A 22,249-nucleotide genomic window follows, 5' to 3' on the forward strand; every position below is an offset into this window, starting at 1 on the left:
GAGAGGGAGGGGGGAGAGGGAGAGAGAGGGAGAGAGGGATAGAGGGAGGGAAGGAAAGACAAAGTCGTCTCTCCCTCCCTCCCTCTATCCCTCTCTCCCTCCCTTTATCCCTCTCTCGCTCCCTCTCTCCCACTCCCTCGCTCCCTCTCCTCCCTCTCCCTCTCCCTCCGTCTCTCCATCTCCCTCACTCCCTCCCAGAGACGGAGGAAGAGGCAGAGACAAGGGAGAGGGAGAGGGAGAGAGAGGGGGGAGGGAGGGAGGGAGAGAGAGGTGTCTTCCTCTCTCCCTTTCCCTCTCTCCCTCTCCTGCTCCCTCTCCCTCTCTGGAGAGGGAAGGAGGTGGAGGGAGAGAGAGCAGGAGAGGGAGGGGGGAGAGAGAGGGAGAGAGGGAGGGAAGGAAAGACAAAGACGTCTCTCCCTCCCTCCCTCTATCCCTCTCTCCCTCCCTTTATCCCTCTCTCGCTCCCTCTCTCCCACTCCCTTGCTCCCTCTCCTCCCTCTCCCTCTCCCTCCGTCTCTCCATCTCCCTCACTCCCTCCCAGAGACGGAGGAAGAGGCAGAGACAAGGGAGAGGGAGAGGGAGAAGGAGAGAGAGGGGGGAGAGAGGGAGAGAGAGAGAGGTCTCTTCCTCCCTCCCTTTCCCTCTCTCCTTCTTCTCTCCCTCTCTCCCTCTCCCTCTCCCTCTCTCCCCCCTCCCTCTGCTCCTCTCCCTCATCTCTGCCTCTCCCTCCATCTCTCCCTGTCTGAGAGGGAATGAGGGAGCGGGAGAGACGGAGGGACAGGGAGAGACGGAGGGAGCGGGAGAGACAGAGGGAGGGAGAGGGAGAGAGGAAGGGAAAGGGCGAGGGAGAGGGAGGGAGGGCGAGACATCTCTCCCTCTCCCTCTCCCTCTCCCTCCCTTCCTCTCCCTCTCCTAGAGGGAGGGAGGGAGAGGGAGAGACAGAGGGAGAGGAGAGGGAGGGAGCGAAGGAGAGGGGGAGTCGGAGAAGGAGGTAGGGAGAGGGAGAAGGAGAGAGGGTGCCTGCTTCCCTCTCTGTCTCCCTCCCTCCCTCTCCGTGTCCCTCTCTCCCCCCTCTCCCTCTCCCTCTGTCTCTCCCTCTCTGGGAGGGAGAGAGGGAGAGGGAGCAGGAGGGAAAATGATGGAGGGATGGAGAGGGAGAGAGGGTGAGGGAGAGAAGGAGAGGAGGAGGAGAGAGGCAGAGGGAGGGAGGAAGAGACCTCTCCCTCCCTCCCTCTGCCTCCCTCCTTCTCCTCCCTCTTCTCCCTCTCTCTCCAACTCTCCCTCTCCCTCCGTCTCTCCATCTCCCTCACTCCCTCCCAGAGAGGGAGAGACAGAGGTAGAGGCAGAGCGGAACACGGAAACAAGGACAGGGAAACAGGCACAGGGAGAGAGGCAGGGACAGAGGGAGAGGAGAGGGAAGAGGGAGAGGAAAGAGGGAGAGGAAAGAGAGAGAGGGAGGGAGAGAGGGAGAGACAGATGGAGAGAGAGGGAGGGAGAGAGAGAGAGGGAGAGGGAAAGAGGTAGAGGGAGAGCAGAACAGGGAAAGAGGGACAGGGAGGGAGAGAGGGAGGAGAGGAAGCAGGGAGAAAAGAGAGAAAGAACACACCATCTACATTTCTGTCAGATGACACCGGGGATCCTTACACAACCAGGGAGGCTCTTTCTCAGCTGGAACTGGCACTGCAGAGGGGGCCAAACACCACCAGGCTGGCCACACATGTCCAGCCGCCGCTCCAGCCCCGTCAGCCGTGAGTCCGGTCACCAGGGCTCTGAGTGTCTGCTCCAGGGGGCTGGGGTTCACCCTCTCACCGGGGAGGCCGGGCCAAGACCGCGGGGCCCCGGGCTGGACACGTAGGGGGAAAAGCATCCCCACAGGACAGCTTGTGCGAGCAGATTCAGCTGCCAGATTCTAGAGGCCCGGGACCACCCTGTGGCCCGTGAAAAACAGGAGGCCACGAGGGTCTTGCATCGTGATTCCTGTCCGTTGGACTGTAAAGTTTATGTAGGGAATCTTGCAAACAGTGGTAACAAGGCTGAATTGGAACGAGATTTAGGCTATTACGGACCACTCTGAAGTGTGTGGGTTGCTAAAAGCCCTCCCGGCTTCGCTCTTGTTGAATGTGAAGATCCCCGAGATGCAGCCGATGCTGTCCGAGAACTAGATGGGAGAACACTATGTGGCTGCCGAGTAAGAGTGGACCTGTCGAATGGGGAAAAGAGAAGTCGAAATCGTGACCGCCTCCTTCTTGGGGTCGTCGCCCTCGAGATGATTATTGGAGGAGGAGTCCTCCACCTCCCACACATCTCCAAGATGGAGAGCCTTCTCCGTCAGCCAGAGCAGGTCCCTTTCTAGATATAGGAGAAGAGAGAGATGACTGTCCCAGGAGAGAAATCACAAGCCGTCCCGATCTTTCTCTAGGTCTCCTAGCCGATCTAGGTCAAATGAAAGGAAATAGAAGACCACTTTGCAAGAGGAGTGGTGTACAGGCAATAACTTCATTTGACAGGAGTATGTACAGAAAATACAAGTTTGGTTTGAGACTTCTGAAGCTTGGTGCACTTTTTAAATGTTTTAGTTGTTCACATTTGTTTGTCTCTTGGGACAGTGACCCATAAAGGTGTCATTCTCTATGGTTTGAAATGGGTCACATGAGGCATGTGATATGAAGAATTGTTACCTTCCAATGTTCCCTTAAGCAAAATTGAATTTGCTTTGAATTTTTGGTCTTGCCTAGACTGATAATAAAACTTTAACTCCTGCCCACCTAAAGTGTGATGTTTACTATTATGGAAACAACACTGGCAAACATGGAAAAGACTTTCTGTAGCTGGGATATGGTATGCAGCTGTAGTTAAGCAAGCAGTCTTTAAAAGGTGCTGTGAACACAAGCCAGCAGGTAAAAATGAAAGCCGCACCCTTACCCTAGATTAGAGGTTTAAAAATTCCACTAGTCTTCACACGGGACAAGAGGTTGTCCAGGGAGTTGAGAATCTAAGAAGTTTCAAGGAAGTTAGTTTACCTTTGAGTTAGGTCATAAGTCCCCTCTGTGATTGCTGTACATGAATACATAGCTCTTTGTAATATTTTTTGGAAATCTGAGATGATCAAGATACCAATGTCCTGCCGGATTAAGAGTATTGTAGAGCTGAACTTTGAGTTACTGTGCAATTTTTTTTTTCATGCTGTCATTTGTAATATGTTTTGTGAGAATCCTTGGGATTAAAGTTTTGGTTGCAAAAGAAAAGAAGAAAAGAAAAGAATCCGCCTGCCAGTGCAGGGGACACAGGTTCAAGCCCTGGTCCGGGAAGATCCCAGGTGCCGCAGATCAACTAAGCCCGTGGGCCACAACTACTGAGCCTGCGCTCTAGATCCTGGGAGCCAGAACTACTGAGCCCCCACGCACAACTACAGAAGCCCGCACGCAACGAAGACCCAACGCAGCAAAAAAAAAAAAGACGCTACTGGCCAGGTGATCAAGGGTAAAATCATTTGTCATAAGTCCCGTTGATGGTGTGTATCCTTGATGTGACCTGAGGAGAATGGCATTTTTATCTCTGTCTGGATCTTCCGCCCCAAACCCCATAACTCCAGACCAACCATAAGAAAACATCAGAAAACAAACAGACAAACAAATTGAGGGACAAAATACCTGACCAGTCCTCCTCAAAACTTTCAAGGTATCAAAACCCAGGGACATCTGAGAAATGTCACAGCCCAGAGGAGACTGGGACAGAAAAAGGATGTTAGGGGAAAACTAGGGAAATGCTAATGAAGTGTGGACTTTAGTTAATAACAATGTATCCATCTTGGTTCCTTAGTTGGATAAACATGTCATACTAACGTACTAACGTGTTGGAGATAGGGTTACTGGGTCAGGGTCCACGGCACTCTACACTCTGTACAGATCTTTGCCACTTTTTTGTAACTCTAAGCTATTCTAAAATTAAGCGAGTACTGAACAGAGATAAGAATGTTATTTCCCTGATTTGAACATGCCTGAGTTTCTTTTCATGGTCACATTTTTGCTATCTGGATGTGTCTTGGAATCAGTAGCAAAGGAGAGTTGCCAGCCCCTGGAAAGATGTGGGTGGTTTGCAGGTGGCTTGCTCTGGAGCTGAAGACCACGGTGGGAAGTCTGCAGCCTCGGGCTGCACTTAGAACCATGGGAGGGGATGGGCCAGCTCAGTTAGGGATGGAACCTATAAGTAAAACTTTTTTCTTTTCCATTATGGCTTATCACAGGATGTTGAATATAGTTCCCTGTGCTAGACAGTAGGATGTTGTAGTTTATCCATCCTATATTTAATAGTTTGCATCTGCTAACCCCAAACTCCCAATCCAACCCTCCCTCACTCTTTCTCCCCCTTGGCAACCACAAGTCTGTTCTCTATGTCTGTGAGTCTGTTTTTGTTTCGTAGACGAGTTCATTTGTGTCGTATTTTAGATTTCACATATAAGTGAGATCATATGATATGTGTCTTTCTCTTCTGACTTACTTCACTTAGTATGGTAATCTCTAGGTCCATCCACATTGCTGCAAATAGCATTATTTCATTCTTTTTATGGCTGGATAATATCCCATTGTATATATGTACCACATCTTCTTTATCCATTCATCCATCAGTGGACATTTAGGTAGCTTCCATGTCTTGGCTATTGTAAATAGTGCTGCAATGAACATTGGGGTGCATGTAACTTGTCTTTCTTTTTTTTTTCTTTCTTCCTTTCTTCCTCCCTTTCTTTCCTCCTTTCTTTCTTTCTTCCTTTCTTCCTTTATTTCTTTCTTCCTTTCTTTCTTCCTTGCTTCCTTCCCTTCTTTCTTTCTTTCTCTCTCTCCCTCTCTCTCTTTCTTTCTTTTTCTTTCTTTCTTTCTTTTTTTTTTTTGTCACACAGCATGTGAGATCTTAGTTCCCTGACCAGAGATGGAACCCATGCCCCCCGCACTGGAAGCACGGAGTCTTAACCACTGGAGCACCAAGGAGATCCCAGGGGTGTGTGTATAGTTTTGAATTAGAGTTTTCTCCAGATCTATGCCCAGGAGTGGAATTGCGGGACCCTATGGCAGCTGTATCTGTTGCTGCACGTCTCACATCAACCACCTGCACTCCAATCCTTGCTCTCAACGTCATCTTTGGGGAACCCAACCTGCGACAGGGACCTTGACAAGAAGAAATGGCTCAGGGAAAAGCTACCTGCACAGGGAGGAGATAGAGGCCATCGCCCCTGGGGTGCGGCGCGGAGAGTGGGCACAGAGATTTGTCATTTCACCCCCGATGCTCATCTCAGCCCTCCTGGCTGCCCCACTCTAGGTCACCTCGGGATACAGAGGTGACCCGGTTAGAGTCCCTGCCTGTGCAGGAATCTGGGGGCACCAGCGGGTCTGAATAATATTAGTGCAGGGTCTCCCCTGCGGCACTGGGGTTATTCGGGGCGGGTCATCCTCTGCTGAGGGCCCCTCCTGGGCACTGTGTGGGGTTTAGCAGCAGCCCTGGCCACACCCCTTTGATTCCAGGGGCCCCTCCCCCCCAGTTGTGACAACCACAGATTTTCCCCACACATCACGGAAGAACTGGGTGAGGCGGGGGCAGGATGGCCCTGGGCGAGGACAGCTGTGTTGAAGCAACCAGCCTGGCCCAGGGCAAGGTCTGCCCCAATCCCGTCAGCGCCTGCATTTAGACCTGCCCCTTTCCTCTCCCACCTCCTCTGCCCTGCAGTGGTCTCCGAGACATCATCGCCATGTGATAAATCACACCTTCTCAGTCGACTGTTTGCTGCCCTCTCTAGAACGTGAGCTCTTTGAGGACAGGGATGCTGTTATGTCCCCAGCACCTAGAAGAGTGTCTGCTGTGTAGTAGATGCTTCATAAATACTTGCTGAATAAAGGAGTTGAATAAAGGGATGAGTGGATGGATGAATGAAGGTTACAATGGAAGGAGGGGGGAGATTCCCTTTCTGGCTCTCGGGGGTTGGGAGATCAAGTGAAAGATCCGTCCTAAATAGGCTGATCAGCCTTCTGGGGTTCCCCGGGACTGAGGGTTTCCCCAGAGTTCCAGCGCTCAAACCTGAGCGGTCCTGGGCAAACTGGGGGCGGGTGTTGGTCACCCTATCTAAACACAGTAACAATTCCAGCTGCAATAGCAATGGCCAATGACCTCTATGGTCTTATTGACCATGCACAGTTCTTTACCTGGCAGGGAAGGGTGGGCCGGGATTGGAATTCTGGTGATCCAGGGCGGGTGAGGGCACACCCCGGGCTTGTGTAGGGGAGTCCAGGAAGGTTCTGGAGAAAGTGACAGTGACACAGGGGGGAGGGAGGAGTCTAAGGAAGAACATCCCACATGACAACGTGTGCCAATGGCCCTGGGCCCAAGGTCACACCTGACCAGGGCTTGCCTTTTTTTTTTTTTTTCTAATTTACTTTTTCCCACATGGATATGCAATTGTCCTAATGCCATTTATTGAAAACTCCTTAATTTCCCCACTTTCTGTCATATCAAGTTCTCATAGATCTGTTTCTGGACCTTTATTCTATACCATAGAGCTATACGTCCCATCCTTGCACGACTAGGGCTGTTTCATCACTATAACTTTATTTTTTATTCATTTATTTTTCTTGGCCATGCCGTGCGGCATGTGGGATCTTATTTCCCTGACCAGGGATCGAACCTGCGCCCCCTGCCAGTGGAAGCTCGGAGTCTTAATCACTGGACCTCCAGGGAAGTCCCCAGGGTTTGCTTTGACATCCATCGAATGGTGGCAGGTGGGCACGGGGAGCAGCTGTCTGTGAGCCATCCTGTGTAGAAATGCAGGCTGGAGGGGAGGACAGATGGAGCGGGAGGGGAAGAAGCGGAGGAGGGAGGGAGGGCGGGCGAGAGACAGACAGAGCATGAAAGCTGAAAAGAGCTCCTAGTGCCGGGAGCCTTGGAGCCAGAGCCTGGGAGCCAGGGTGACTGGCTCTCCTCCCTGGTTTGTGTGTGTGTGTGTTGCGGGGGGTGGCTCTGGGCTTCTCAGGCTGGGAATGGGGTGCACAGAGCAGGGACGGAGCAGGGACCCTTCTCTCTGGGACCTCGTGGGCCATCCTCAGCTCACAAAGCTGAGCCACTCCTGGCCCTACGAGTGGGGGGGCTTATCCTCCCTGTCCCCTGGATCACACCCCCTCACACACAACTTCCCCGTGTGTGTTCCCAGCAACCAAGAGAATCTGTTTTTAAAAGATTTGGGGGAGGGGGGTAAACATACAAACAAGAGCAGAATGGATACTTTTTCAGAATGTGAATGGCTCTGTGTAAGCCCACCCCCAGGGTAACCACAGTCCTGACCTCTAACACCCTTGACGAGTCAGCCTTGGTCTGGGCTTGCGGACCCACGGAAGCTTCCTCATCCCCTCCTTCAGATCCCGTCTCTCCCTTGGCGTCTTTGTGAGAAGCACCCGGGGAAGTGGGACTGCTAGGCTGTACTGCTGCTAGAACTCCACCTGGGCTCCACCAGGCTCCAGCCCCCCACCCTGTGCACCTCTCTGACCCTGAGGCACCTCAACTGGTAGCAGCCGCATCACCTTCCCTCCTGGGACTTGTGACACTTAAGGGAGACACCGCAAGGACAAGCCTTTGGCTCCCTGGCTGGCAAAGAGCAGGTGCTCAATTGTCATAAGTGTCCGTATCAGTGAGGGTTCTCCAGACAAACAGAATCCATAGGGTGTGTGTGTGTATATACACACACACGTACATATGTACACGCGTACAAAAATATACAGCAGTGTATCTATGCAGTATGCATACACACATATACACATATAGTATATACAATACACACCTACCTGTATACACACATATAAAAGGCATAGTTTGTATATCTACAGTATGTATACACACATATGCACATAACATATACAATACCCACATACATAGACACTATACATACACACATATAAAATGCATCGTTTGTATGTATACAGTATGCACACATACGTATAACGTATGCAATATACACACCTAGGTACATATATGTCATACATATAGACACATACAAAGATATTTAGGTGTGTATATAGACAGTATACATACATACACATATAATACATGCAATACATACACGTACATACATATAGACACACATATACACCTACATATAAAAGCATATAGCATAAAAATATATATGTACTGTATATATAAATTCATCGTATGTACACGTACATATATCATATATATCAGATATATACATATATACAATGTATACACACACATACACACCTATATGTAAATATGCGCATGTACATACACATATAAATACATACGCAAGTGTGTATATAACAGTATATACATATATACATGTAACACCTAGAAACATATACACATACAGGTATACAACATATATACACACCTATATATAAATACACACTGTATACATACATACAGTGTACATAAACTGTATATCTACACACACCCATATATCAATATATGGGTGTGTGTATATACACAGCATGTTCACATTTATAAAATGTATACTATATATATGCACATACATACATGTATACAATATATACACACAAATATATAGGCTTGTATGTATACTGTATATAGTACTTACACATATACTACAAACGCACGCACATATAAACATATGTGTATACATATATATAATATGTATGCACACATATACAAATTAATAGGCTTGTATATATTCAGTATTTTTACATATATAGTTTTGTTTTAAGGAGTTGACTCATGTGACCGTGAGGCAGGCAAGTCAGGGCAGGACTCTGGGCTGGAGACACAGGGAAGAGCTGATGTCCCAAGGCCATTGGAGGAACAGTTCCCTCTTTCTTCGGAACCTCATTTTTCTCTCCAGTCCTTCAGCTGATGGACGAGGCCCACCCACGCCACGGCATTGACAATCTCCTTTACCCAAGGTGGACCAATTTCAGTGTTCATCTCTTCTGAAAAATACCTTCCTGGCCACATCTGGAATAATGTTTGTGGTTGCCGGGGCCCCACGCAGTGCGCACATGAGATTAACCATCCCCGTGGCGATGATGACACTTTATTTTCTCCCTTGACCATTGTCACTACTATTCCAATTAAAATGGCAGCGCCATGAGGGCAGGGCATTTCCTTTTTTGCCAGTACTGAGCGTCCAGGGTCTGGTGCCTAGCATAGGCTAAATACAGGGCATTTTTGTGAACAGAAGCCGGGATTCCGGCTGTCATATTTAATGAGGAATTATAGTCTTATTATTGGGTGGGGGTGTGTGTGTGTGTGTGTGTGTGTGTGTGTCACGGTACGTCAAGGGCGGGAGTCGAACCCGCCACCCCAAGCCCCGAGGGGGTCTCCCCGGGTCCCGACTTCGGGCCGGTGCGGGTGGCCGGGGGCAGCCGAAGACGTGCGTGCGTGCGTGCGTGCGTGCGTGCGTAGGTGGAGCGGGCGAGTCCACGGGGTGGGCGGCGCGCGCGCGCCGCGAGTGAGTGGTTCAGCCCGGCCCCGGCTCATTGTGCTCGCCTCACGCCGGCCCGAGTTGGCGGCAGCGCTGGAGGTCCCGGGCCTGTGACCACAAAGAGGGAGCCGGGGGCCAGACGGGAGCGCGGCGGCGGCGGCGGCGGCGGCGGCGGTGGCTGAGGTCCAGGCCAGGCCCCCTCCCCTCAGCCTCCCGCCCGCCCGCCCGCCCCGCCCCCGCCGGCGTGCGTCCCGCCCCTCCCCCCAACCGCCAGACTAGCCTGGTGCGGGGGCCGCGCGCGAAGACATGGGGGAGAAGTTGGAGCCCAGGCTGGAGTCGTCCGTGGGGGCCGAGCCCGCCGTCTACCCGTGGCCGCTGCCGGTCTACGTGAGTGCCACCCGTCCCCTCTTCCCGGACCCCCGCCCCTCTTCCCCCACGGCGCGCGCTGAGCCCACCGAGAAACGGAGCGACTCGAGTCGCCAGACCCTCTTTGGAGCCCCCCTTCCCGCCCCGCCGTGGTTCTCCGCGGCCGTGTCCAGCCCCCGCGCGCAGGGTGGGCAGAGGGGAGCCGGGGCCGGCCGGGGGCGCAGACTCGGCCGCGGGGACCCCGCGCTTCCGAGGGGCGCCCGAGCCGGGCTGCCGTTGGCTCTGTAGGGCTGGGGACCCCGGTCCCCCCGGGCCTGGACTGCCGGCGGGCTTGCCCTTCCGTACTTCATGATCTGACATGTAGGGTTTCTTTTTCCTGGTAGTTTATTCTTAGCGCTGTCAACGTGCTTAGCTTTTTTATTTTTGAGGACACCCTTTCCTTCCTCTCTCCAGTTTTTTGTGTTTTTGTTTTGTGGTGTTTTAGTTAGGCATTTTGTCCCTCTGATCTTGAGTGGGTGGGCTGGCTGGACCCTTGGAGAGGAGGCGTTGTCTCCCCTAATTTGAGTGGGTGGGCTGGCAGGGCCCTTGGAACGGAGGCATTGTGTCCTGTAATTTTAGTGGGTGGGCTGGCTGGACCCTTGGAGAGGAGGCATCCTGTCCCCTGATCTTGAGTGGCCTTTGGCAAATGACACGCCGAACGGAAATTTACACAGGCGTCCGGTGATTCCAGAAATGCAGGGTGTCCGGGCAGGTGGGCGCCCGGCCTCTCGTCCCCCGTGGCGGCGTGGTGCGCGTGTTGTTGTCTCAGGGTTTACGCTTGGGCCCTGCAGCCCACCTTCGGGAGGGAAAGCGCAGCGGGCGCCTTGGGCCGGCGCCTTTGGGGCGCCCTTTCGTGCGCTCGGCTTGCGGGGGACCGGCCTGCAGGGGAGCCGGCGGGGAAGCCCGCGCGACCCGCCGCCCCTCGCGCGGGCTCCGTGTGTCTCAGTTTGTGGAAACTGTGTCGCGGCCGGGTGCGGGTCGGGACGCTGGGACCGCCTGGGAGCCGTTGTTGACTCCGGTCCCCGGTTCTCCGCAGTTCTCCGAGGTCGGAGGGTTTCCAGCCCGCCACTGCGCGCTGGCGCCTTCTATTTTTTGCTCTTCCTGTGGCCAGAGGCGCGGCTGAGTTGTGCACCCATCCCTCACTCTCCGTGTCCCTCTTCCTTTATTGTCTGGTTACTCGCTGGTTACTTTCCTCCCTCCCATTTTATCATTATCTGTGAGTTTTATTAACATGACGTTTACTCCCTCTTTTAAATTAATAATGAAGGAAACTGTGAAATGGTACTTTTATCTTTAATGGCTGATGCTGTAAAAGTGACAATTGCAATGCAAGCATCTTTCCCTCACTTGACTCCTGTCATGCATCTCAGTAGTGTCTCTGTGACAGGACTTGAAATGATAGCACCCACATCTCTTGCAGCTCATTCACACTGAAGGGATATAATCCTCGGTTTGCTATCACAGCCACTTGCCCAGCTCAGACTGTGATGTCACAAACCAAAGATGATTCTCCCTCAGCAGGAAGAAGCCGGAGAGATGAATCTCCCCCATGATGGACCATCAGCCTTATTCAAATTTGGTCACTTCATGAAGAAAAATTAACCATAATAAAGATCAAAGATACCGGCTAGTTGAAATACCCTGTTGAATTAAGCTTGAAAAACTTTTCCATGATACTGGAATGAAGGAAGTTCTTTCAAAATTCTAAGGAAAAATTTGAGAGTTATAATAATGCAGATATCAGTAAATATTTATGGAATTAAAAATATTATGTAGTGCTGGTCCCTTTAAATGTTAACACTTAAAAATAACTTCTAGGTATGTTTCTTATTTTCTATGCAAAATTATGTGGCTTGCTATTTCAGACAAAGATGACATATCAATCTGAAAAGAGTCGGCAAAGACACAAAATGGATGTACTTTCTCTTGACCTATACACCTACTTTTATGTTCTCATGGTTTAAATAAAAAGTACAGCTTTTGGGTTATTTAAGAAGAGCAGAAGCTAAAAATACAGTACTAAATATCATTGCAAGGATTTGGTAGCCAAAACATTTGCTCCATTTCTAGGAAAGAATCCATTAAGACAAAATTATATTACTTTTATAATATAATACTTTTTATATCATGTGCGCTTGAAAAACATTCTAAGTTACAGAAACAATTAGACAGTCATTGAGTACTCCCCAAGATGTTCAAAATCTCTTTAGTTGTTAAATCTATCAACACACAACACAAAAACTCTCATAAATAAACCACATCTTCAGGTATCCAACCAAATCTTCTAGCATAAAATTCCTTATCCGTTTGTACCCATGAGATGCTAAAGTTGAAGCAGTTTTCAACTTGAATCATTGATAAATGATGTGTTAAAAATTAGCTAATGTTTTTATTCTTTACTTTTTCACTTAAAATGAAGAAGAAACTGTAGATTGGGCTAATTTGGAATAAATTGCTATAGAGTTGTTTTTGGAAAGCTGTTATTTAAATCTCAATAATCATTATTCAGAATGGGTTATTATAGAGGAATAGCTTGATTTAGATAGGAAAGAGAGATGAAGGTTCACTGGGACTGATGCTAACCAGGGCTAAAGGGGAGGTGGGTTTGCTCATCCATTGTCTTTAGAAGATAAATCATAGAAGCAACGTCCCTAACCTGGTGGGACCTGGGTCTCTTTGTACATTACAATGAGTAAATAAAATCCAGAAGACTTGAGGAATGTCATTTTATACCCCCTTCAGTTCTATCTATTGGAAGCAAATTGTTTGAGTATAATATTGTTAATCTCTTCTTTTTGCCTAAGTTAAACAACTCTTTGAGTTGAAATAGTTTTGTAACTTAAAAAATATATGCCTATTTTCAAAGCATGTCAGGTTACAAAATATAATGAGGAAAAAGATGAATTCTTAAGGGTTCAGGTCCATGTCAGTACAGTTAAAAAATACTTTTAGTGAGGGCTGGTATACAAAGTATTTTGAAATTTTTAAATAAACATTTTTCTCTGCAACAAATTGATACACTACAGTATTACTGCTTGTATTTGAATTGCTGCTTTCCTTTACTGGAAAATGACGGGTGAATTTCTGTAATGAATTCCGACTTATGACATTTAAGGTTATTTATAGACTGTCTTGAAGAGAGTGATGGGATCATGTAATTTACTCTATTAATTAAAAGTTGAAAGAAGGAAAGAATTCAGTGAAATGGAAGAATTTCAAATTTGACTTATCAGGCAAGTACTGAATAATTACTTTAGATAGATTTCCCTATATTATCGGAAGATAATCTCCTATATCATCTCTTACCACCATCAGAAAACCACCCCCCAAAAGGGGGACCTCATTCATATTGAAAATAACTTCTTAACGTGCAGGCATTACAGTAGGGCATTCTAGACACTGGGGGAGGGAAAAACCATTGTATTTTTTTCTAACATTCATGTTCAACTTATTTCCAAAGTTCTTTAAAGTGTGGCATTCTTACAGGTAGACAATGTTGCTGAACAAGCGTTTGTTTCTTCCCTTTTCTTCCCCCAGGCTCAAAGATTTGGAAAGAGATAGTTAACAGAAAAGGTAAGGTAATCTCCACCTTAACAAAATATATGATCAAATGTGACCATTTGACAGATACTATGTAGTTCATAAAAACAAAATTAAGTGGAATTGGCTCTCTTTTCCCTAAAGTTGAGGATGACGTGGATGTTTCTGTCTAATGTGCTGTACTAATAGGCTATTATGGGTTAGCTTTTGGTAACTCATCGAGTTTCCCAGTCTGGGTTCCGTACCATCAAGTCTGGATTATAACTTGTCCTGGTCACACTGTTTTTCCAAATCAGTTTTGTTCTAGTACTCTATTATGTGTCTGTTTCACCTCTAATCTTTCCATTTGTCACCACTCTGGAGATGGTGTGTGATATGATCTTAACGGAAACATCAGGAACATGTCTTGCGAATATTTAGTTTTCTTTTTGGCCGACTCAGCATTGCCTGCCATTCAGTCATTGTTATGTGACCAGGCAGTGTAACTATTTGTGTATTAGTCCATTGGTTCCTACCTTGGGAATGTGGAGACTTGTAAACCTCTGTCCTTCCCTTAGGAATGCATGAAGGAGAAATGGAATCTCTTGCGTGAATTTCTGCAGACAGAAATAAAGAATCAGTTGTGTGACTTGAAAACCAAACTACATAGAGAAGAATTATCAGAGGTAAGTCGTCAGCATCCCGGCGGCTAGAAAACGTTTCCTCCCATGTAACTTGTCTGTGACCAGGGAGGCAGAATAATCCCACCTCTCCCTGTTCCCTGATAGTTATGAAGGAAGCGCCTGTGTTTCCTTATTCTCTCATGGCCCCTTGTTTACAGTCACTGCTACTTAAATGATCCTTTCCTGCTGTAGGAGGGCTACCTGGCTCAAGGCAGATCCCTTTTAAATAAAGATTTGTCCTTGGAGAACAGAGCTCATGCTTTCAGTTGGGAAGTGAACGGCTGTCTAGAAAACGGGAGCCAGACAAGTGGTGAGGAGCGCAGAGTGGAAATAGCAGAGAAAAACAAGTCCCCCAAACCTGTTTCCAAACTTTGCATGCCCAGGAGAAGCAAGTCCGATGGAGAAACAAACTGTAAGAGCGCTTGACTCGTTTGACCTCGTTGGAATCTGGTACCACCTAAGGGGAGGACAGACTTGGCGCCATAGGGTCTGTCTGTTCCCCCCCCACACAACCCCTCCACCGGCAGTACTTGTTTTTTGTGTATCCTTTTTTTTGGTGGGGGGATGGCTGTGTTGCTCGGCTTGTACCATCTTAGTTCTCCAACCAGGGATCGAACCCCGGCCCTTGGCAGTGAGAGTGCCGAGTCTTAACCACTGGACCGCCGTGGAATTCCCTCTTGTGTATACGTCTAACTAGCTTAGATATATACTTTAAATTTTTGTCTTCAACCAAGTTATAGAGCATTAGATCCCCAAATGCGGTTGAATTTATGAGGTATAAGATAACAGGAGCTGCTGATATCTATGACTTGTAAGTTACATGCCTGTTTAAGCTAAACATTTATTCTTAGACTCCTTCCCCACTTGTAGTCAGAGTAACTCTTCTGGAATTTTTAAAAAAAGAGCATGGGACTTGAGCTCAGGTCAGGTGCTTGGCCACTTCATCTTTTGACGAAATAAACGGAGGCTCTGTTTCCTTGTGCGTCTCAGGGTTGGGCCCCTCATACAAGAGCTTGTGTTGAAATGGCCCAGCAGACTGGCAGGTGCTAATTTGATGAGTTTATCAAGATGGTGGTTGCTGAGAATAAGAAGAGAAGGTTACTTAATCCTCAGAACCTGGTCTCTGCACCAGCTTGGTAATGCTGAAGAACTGTACCTTGGCTGTGAACTCTTTATTCATAGTGGCTTTTTTGTTTCTTTTTCTTTAAGCAGCTGAAGTCTCATCTAGCCCCAGGATTAGAAGGCAAACTGCCAGGCAGACCACCATCACATCTCATTTCACAAGGAGGTCAGTATATAATGAATGGACAGCCCCCATTTTAGGGGCCAACGGTTTTTGGTAAAACACATATAAATTAGTAGGATGTAACTTAGTAATTCTGACTTCCACATTGCTTCGGTTTTCCTTTTGATATTCTGTTATTAGACATTCGTGAACAGCATTTCTGAAGATCTCATCCATTTTTACTCTTCACATAGGCAACTTCAAATGTACATGCACAGAATTACCAAGGATAGTAAAATGAACCCCTGTGTACCTATCACCCAGTGTCAACAGTTAACATCTCCTGGCTGTTGTTTCATCTATACCCCCACATGCTCCAAGTGAAAATTGTTCCAAATGGATTACAGCTCCATACCCACCCATCTCCTCCCAGTTGGATTACTTTGAAACAAATCGGACATGTCATCTTATCCACACATACTGTATTTCTAGATGACAAGGTCTCTTTCTATGACAAGTTTTTTATTCATATTTTGCCATAATTGCTAACATCTAGCAAACAGTCTTTTGAAGAAGACAAAACAGGCCTTATAAAGTGTAACAGTTCCTTACTAACAAATATATAGCAGTGTTCATTCTTCCCCTTGTGTAACAGAGTTTGGTTGATTTGCTCCTTAAGCCTTTCGAGTGATAGATTCCTTATCTTCTTGCCATTGATTTAAAGAAAATAGGTCTTTTTTTCTAATAGCGTCTAGGTCTGGCTGACTGCATCGTTTTGGTGGTTAATGTGTTCCCTTGCCTCCAGTTTTCTGTAAACTGGTAGTTAGGTCTAGAGTCTTGATCAGATTCCAGCTTTATTTTGTGAGACTTCATTGACAGCATGGGGCTGTCCATCAGAGGCATGTAATGTCTCTTCGGTGATTGTAGCAGCCATTGATCAAAGTCTAGATCCATTATTTCTTAAGGTTTGCAAAATGGTGGTATTCTAAACCTGTCATCCAAAGAAACATTAAGCTCGAAGCTTCTTTTAATGTCCTGGCAAAAAGGGCTTCTCAGAGGGAAGAGGGGACCATGCCCTGAATCTTTCCAAAGAGAGGGTACTCTTGGTAGGGAGGAATATGAGTTGTTTCGTGCCCACTGGAGGTCTAGGGTCTGGTGAGCTAACAGTTGGCTTTACTGTGTGTGTGTGTGTGACAGGCCTGCCAAACGGAAACCTGAGGAAGACCCTGAAAAAGCAAAATCGGATGATTCTGTCGATGAAGAAGAAAAAGACCAGGTAGGGCTCGCATTTAAGTTTCTTAACTCTGCCTTTTTTTGGTACACTTGCTGGTAATTGTGAATTTATACTTGGTCTGTCTATGGACCGTAAGTGACCGAGAGGGTGTTAGAACACACCCCTGGACCCAGGGCAGTACGAAGTGTATTATGGTTAGCCCCGAGGACTCAGCAGGCCCGTAACTTTGGTCTGTTCTCTCCTGTCTACCTTCCTACGTCTCCAGCTGTCAAGATTTGACAGTCGAACCAGCAGATGTGATGTGTTCAAAGCATTTGCTTCTGATGTCAGATAAGCTCCTTTCCCACATCGAATTTCTCTATAAAAGCAGAATTGTCGTGTTATTATGTGTATTGTAACAATGCTGCTTAGACTTTTTAGGTTAGAAAACTGGTGGCTTGCCAGAGACCTCCAATATAGAAAATGTCAGTCTCCAGCACTGTCTCATGTGACTTGAGGGGCAAACCTAGGTACTACCAGATGGTCACACGCTCTCTATTTCATTCCTGCCACAGGATTAGCTGTGTAAGTCGGGAAGTCTGTAGGTTTACAGGTGGGTAGTAAATGCCCTGTTACCTGCTAAAGATGAGTATCCGTGGTTTGCTCTAAGGCAGGGTTTCTCAACCAAGGCATTGACTTTTGGGGCCAGATAAACCTTTGCTGTGGTGTGTGAGTCCTGTGCATCGTAGAGTGTTTAGCAAGGTCCCGACCTCTTACTCACTAGGTGCCCGTAACATTCCCTCTCTCTCCTCCCAGTCGTGACAGCCAAAATCACCTTCAGACTTCCCCAGATGTCCCCTGGGGGGCACAGTTGCACTCAGTGAGAAGCAGTGGACTCAAGGCTACCAATATCTTTGAGGTAGACTTGACGTCCTGTTGTGAAAGACATACTCATTCTCCTGTTTTTATTTTGGAAATTAGATGCCACTGTTCATGATCGTTATTCAGATGTCTGTCATTAAGCTTCGTCAGACTACCCACTCACAGGTGGGACACTGAGACAGAGGGAAACAGCTTGTCCAAGTCACATGGCCACATCCCTTGCCTCCTAAGAAAACGTGTCACAAGTGAAAGCAAGCTGGCTCTTGTAATATTGACAAGTCTTTTTCTTTAAACAAATGTGCCAGTTTTAGAGTTGTTCTTTGCCCTCTAACCTTTTGGAGGGCTTACATAGCCTTCAAGCTTCTAAAGAAACGAACTGGGGCACTCTTTCCCAAGCAGGAAGCAGTTTCACTGGCAGTGTGTGAGAGGCCTTGGGGACTTGGAGGATGAACACTTGTCGAAACGGGGTGTATCCCGATATGCTAGAGTAAGGCTCGGTGCACCACACCGGTGTTATCAGGTGGTGTTGGTCAAATAAGTAGTACTACAGAGAGAATCTTACTTTAGTCAATTTCAAGTTTTTGAGATCTCACTATGTTTTTTAAAACAGGTGTTAAATACATGCATTTGGTAAAACAGTACAAAAGGCTGTTTGGTACATAGCAGCCAAAGAAAAACAATGTGGCTATTCCGTGCTGAGCTATGCTGTGAGCATTATCAAGTAAATACTGGATTCTGAGGCCTTTGTTCAGGAACAAAAAAGAATATAAAATATCTCATTACCACAACTAAGGAGCTGGCCTGTGGCAACTAAGACCTGGCACAATTAACTAACTAACTGACTATTTCTTTCTTTTTTTTTTTTTTTCTTTATGACAAAAGACTTAAAAATGACCACGGTTAAAGATTTGATGAAAGTTCATAATAATGCAGTTGACAAGAAAATTAGTTATTTCTGAGATATACATTTTAAAGTAATAACTAGGATTATTACATATAACATTATACCAGAACATATAAGATTTTTAGCAATTTCATGTAATGTCTGAAACATTTCTATTAACATATTTCCATACATATTTCCATACACATACAAATATAAGATTTTTAGAAATTTCATGTAATGTCTGAAACATTTATATTAACATATTTCCATACAAATAACCCAATGAAAGTTTAGTATTAGTTGTTTTGTTTGTTTGTTTATACTGCAGGTTCTTATTAGGCATCAATTTTATACACATCAGTGTATACATGTCAATCCCAATCGCCCAATTCAGCACACCACCATCCCCACCCCACCGCAGTTTTCCCCCCTTGGTGTCCATATGTCCATTCTCTACATCTGTGTCTCAACTTCTGCCCTGCAAACTGGCTCATCTGTACCATTTTTCTAGGTTCCACATACATGCATTAATATACGATATTTGTTTTTCTCTTTCTGACTTACTTCACTCTGTATGACAGTCTCTAGATCCATCCACGTCTCAACAAATGACTCAATTTCGTTCCTTTTTATGGCTGAGTAATATTCCATTGTATATATGTACCACAACTTCTTTATCCATTCGTCTGTCGATGGGCATTTAGGTTGCTTCCATGACCTGGCTATTGTAAATAGTGCTGCAATGAACATTCGGGTGCATGTGTCTTTTTGAATTACGGTTTTCTCTGGGTATATGCCCAGTAGTGGGATTGCTGGGTCATATGGTAATTCTATTTTTAGTTTTTTAAGGAACCTCCATATTGTTCTCCATAGTAGCTGTATCAATTTACATTCCCACCAACAGTGCAAGAGGGTTCCCTTTTCTCCACACCCTCTCCAGCATTTGTTGTTTGTAGATTTTCTGATGATGCCCATTCTAACAGGAGTGAGGTGATACCTCCTTGTAGTTTTGATTTGCATTTCTCTAATAATTAGTGATGTTGAGCATCTTTTCATGTGCTTCGTGGCCGTCTGTATGTCTTCTTTGGAGAAATGTCTGTTTAGGTCTTCTGCCCATTTTTGGATTGGGGTGTTTGTTTCTTTAATATTGAGCTGAATGAGCTGTTTATATATTTTGGAGATTAATCCTTTGTCCGTTGATTCATTTGCAAATATTTTCTCCCATTCTGAGGGTTGTCTTTTCGTCTTGTTTATGGTTTCCTTTGCTGTGCAAAAGCTTTGCAGTTTCGTTAGGTCCCACTTGTTTATTTTTGTTTTTATTTCCATTACTCTAGGAGGTGGATCAAAAAAGGTCTTGCTGTGATTTATGTCAGAGAGTGTTCTTCCTATGTTTTCCTCTAAGAGTTTTATAGTGTCCACTCTTATATTTAGGTCTCTAATCCATTTTGAGTTTATTTTTGTGTATGGTGTTAGGGAGTATTCTAATTTCATTCTTTTACATGTAGCTGTCCAGTTTTCCCAGCACCACTTATTGAAGAGACTGTCTTTTCTCCATTGTATATCTTTGCCTCCTTTGTCGTAGATTAGTTGACCATAGGTGCGTGGGTTAATCTCTGGGCTTTCTATCTTGTTCCATTGATCTATGTTTCTGTTTTTGTGCCAGTACCATATTGTCTTGATTACTGTAGCTTTGTAGTATAGTCTGAAGTCAGGGAGTCTGATTCCTCCAGCTCCATGTTTTTCCCTCAAGACTGCTTTGGCTATTCGGGGTCTTTTGTGTCTCCATACAAATTTTAAGAGGATTTGTTCTAGCTCCGTAAACAATGCCATTGGTAATTTGATGGGGATTGCATTGAATCTGTAGATTGCTTTGGGTAAGTATACTCATTTTCACAATGTTGATTCTTCCAATCCAAGAACACGGTATATCTCTCCATCTGTTGGTATCATCTTTAATTTCTTTCATCAGTGTCTTATAGTTTTCTGCATACAGGTCTTTTGTCTCCCTAGGTCGGTTTATTCCTAGGTATTTTATTCTTTTTGTTGCAATGGTAAATGGGAGTGTTTCCTTAATTTCTCTTTCAGATTTTTCATCATTAGTGTATAGGAATGCAAGAGATTTCTGTGCATTAATTTTGTATCCTGCAACTTTACCATATTCATTGATTAGCTCTAGCAGTTTTCTGGTGGCAGTTTTAGGATTCTCTATGTATAGTATCATGTCATCCGCAACCAGTGACAGTTTTACTTCTTCTTTTCCAATTTGTAGTCCTTTTATTTCTTTTTCTTCTCTGATTGCCGTGGCTAGGACTTCCAGAACTATGTTGAATAATAGTGGTGAGAGTGGACATCCTTGTCTCGTTCCTGATCTTAGAGGAAATGCTTTCAGTTTTTCACCATTGAGAATGATGTTTGCTGTGGGTTTGTCATATATGGCCTTTATTATGTTGAGGTAGGTTCCCTCTATGCCCACTTTCTGGAGAGTTTTTATCAGAAATGGGTGTTGAATTTTGTCAAAAGCTTTTTCTGCATCTATTGAGATGATCATATGGTTTTTATTCTTCAATTTGGTAATATGGTGTATCACATTGATTGATTTGCGTATGTTGAAGAATCCTTGCATCCCTGGGATAAATCCCACTTGATCGTGGTGTATGATCCTTTTAATGTGTGGTTGGATTCTGTTTGCTAGTATTTTGTTGAGGATTTTTGCATCTATATTCATCAGTGATATTGGTCTGTAATTTTCTTTTTTTGTAGTGTCTTTGTCTGGTTTTGGTATCAGGGTGATGGTGGCCTCACAGAATGAGTTTGGGAGTGTTCCTTCCTCTGCAATTTTTTGGAAGAGTTTGAGAAGGATGGGTGTTAGCTCTTCTCTAAATGTTTGATAGAATTCACCTGTGAAGCCATCTGGTCCTGGACTTTTGTTTGTTGGAAGATTTTTAATCACAGTTTCAATTTCATGACTTGTGATTGGTCTGTTCCTATTTTCTGTTTCTTCCTGGTTCAGTCTTGGAAGGTTATACCTTTCTAAGAATTTGTCCATTTCTTCCAGGTTGTCCATTTTATTGGCATAAAGTTGCTTGTAGTAGTCTCTTAGGATGCTTTGTATTTCTGCGGTGTCTGTTGTAACTTCTCCTTTTTCATTTCTGATTTTATTGATTTGAGTCCTCTCCCTCTTTTTCTTGATGAGTCTGGCTAATGGCTTATCCATTTTGTTTATCTTCTCAAAGAACCAACTTTTAGTTTTATTGATCTTTGCTATTGTTGTCTTTGTTTCTATTTCGTTTATTTCTGCTCTGATCTTTAAGATTTCTTTCCTTCTGCTAACTTTGGGTTTTGTTTGTTCTTCTTTCTCTAGTTTCTTTAGGTGTAAGGTTAGATTGTTTACTTGAGATTTTTCTTGTTTCTTTAGGTAGGCTTGTATAGCTATAAACTTCCCTCTTAGAACTGCTTTTGCTGCATCCCATAGGTTTTGGGTCGTCGTGTTTTCATTGTCATTTGTCTCTAGGTATTTTTTTGTTTCCTCTTTGATTTCTTCAGTGATCTCTTGGTTATTTAGTAACGTATTGTTTAGCCTCCATGTGTTTGTCTTTTTTACGTTTTTTTCCCTGTAATTCATTTCTAATCTCATAGCGTTGTGGTCAGAAAAGATGCTTGATATGATTTCAATTTTCTTAAATTTACTGAGGCTTGATTTGTGACCCAAGATGTGATCTATCCTGGAGAACGTTCCGTGCGCACTTGAGAAGAACGTGTAATCTGCTGTTTTTGGGTGGAATGTCCTATATATATCAATTAAATCTATCTGGTCTATTGTGTCATTTAAAGCTTCTGTTTCCTTATTTATTTTCATTTTGGATGATCTGTCCATTGGTGGAAGTGAGGTGTTAAAGTCCCCCACTATTACTGTGTTACTGTCGATTTCCTCTTTTATAGCTGTTAGCAGTTGCCTTATGTATTGAGGTGCTCCTGTGTTGGGTGCATATATATTTATAATTGTTAT

Source organism: Eschrichtius robustus, chromosome 1, assembly GCF_028021215.1.
Source record: "Eschrichtius robustus isolate mEscRob2 chromosome 1, mEscRob2.pri, whole genome shotgun sequence".
NCBI lineage: Eukaryota > Metazoa > Chordata > Mammalia > Artiodactyla > Eschrichtiidae > Eschrichtius > Eschrichtius robustus.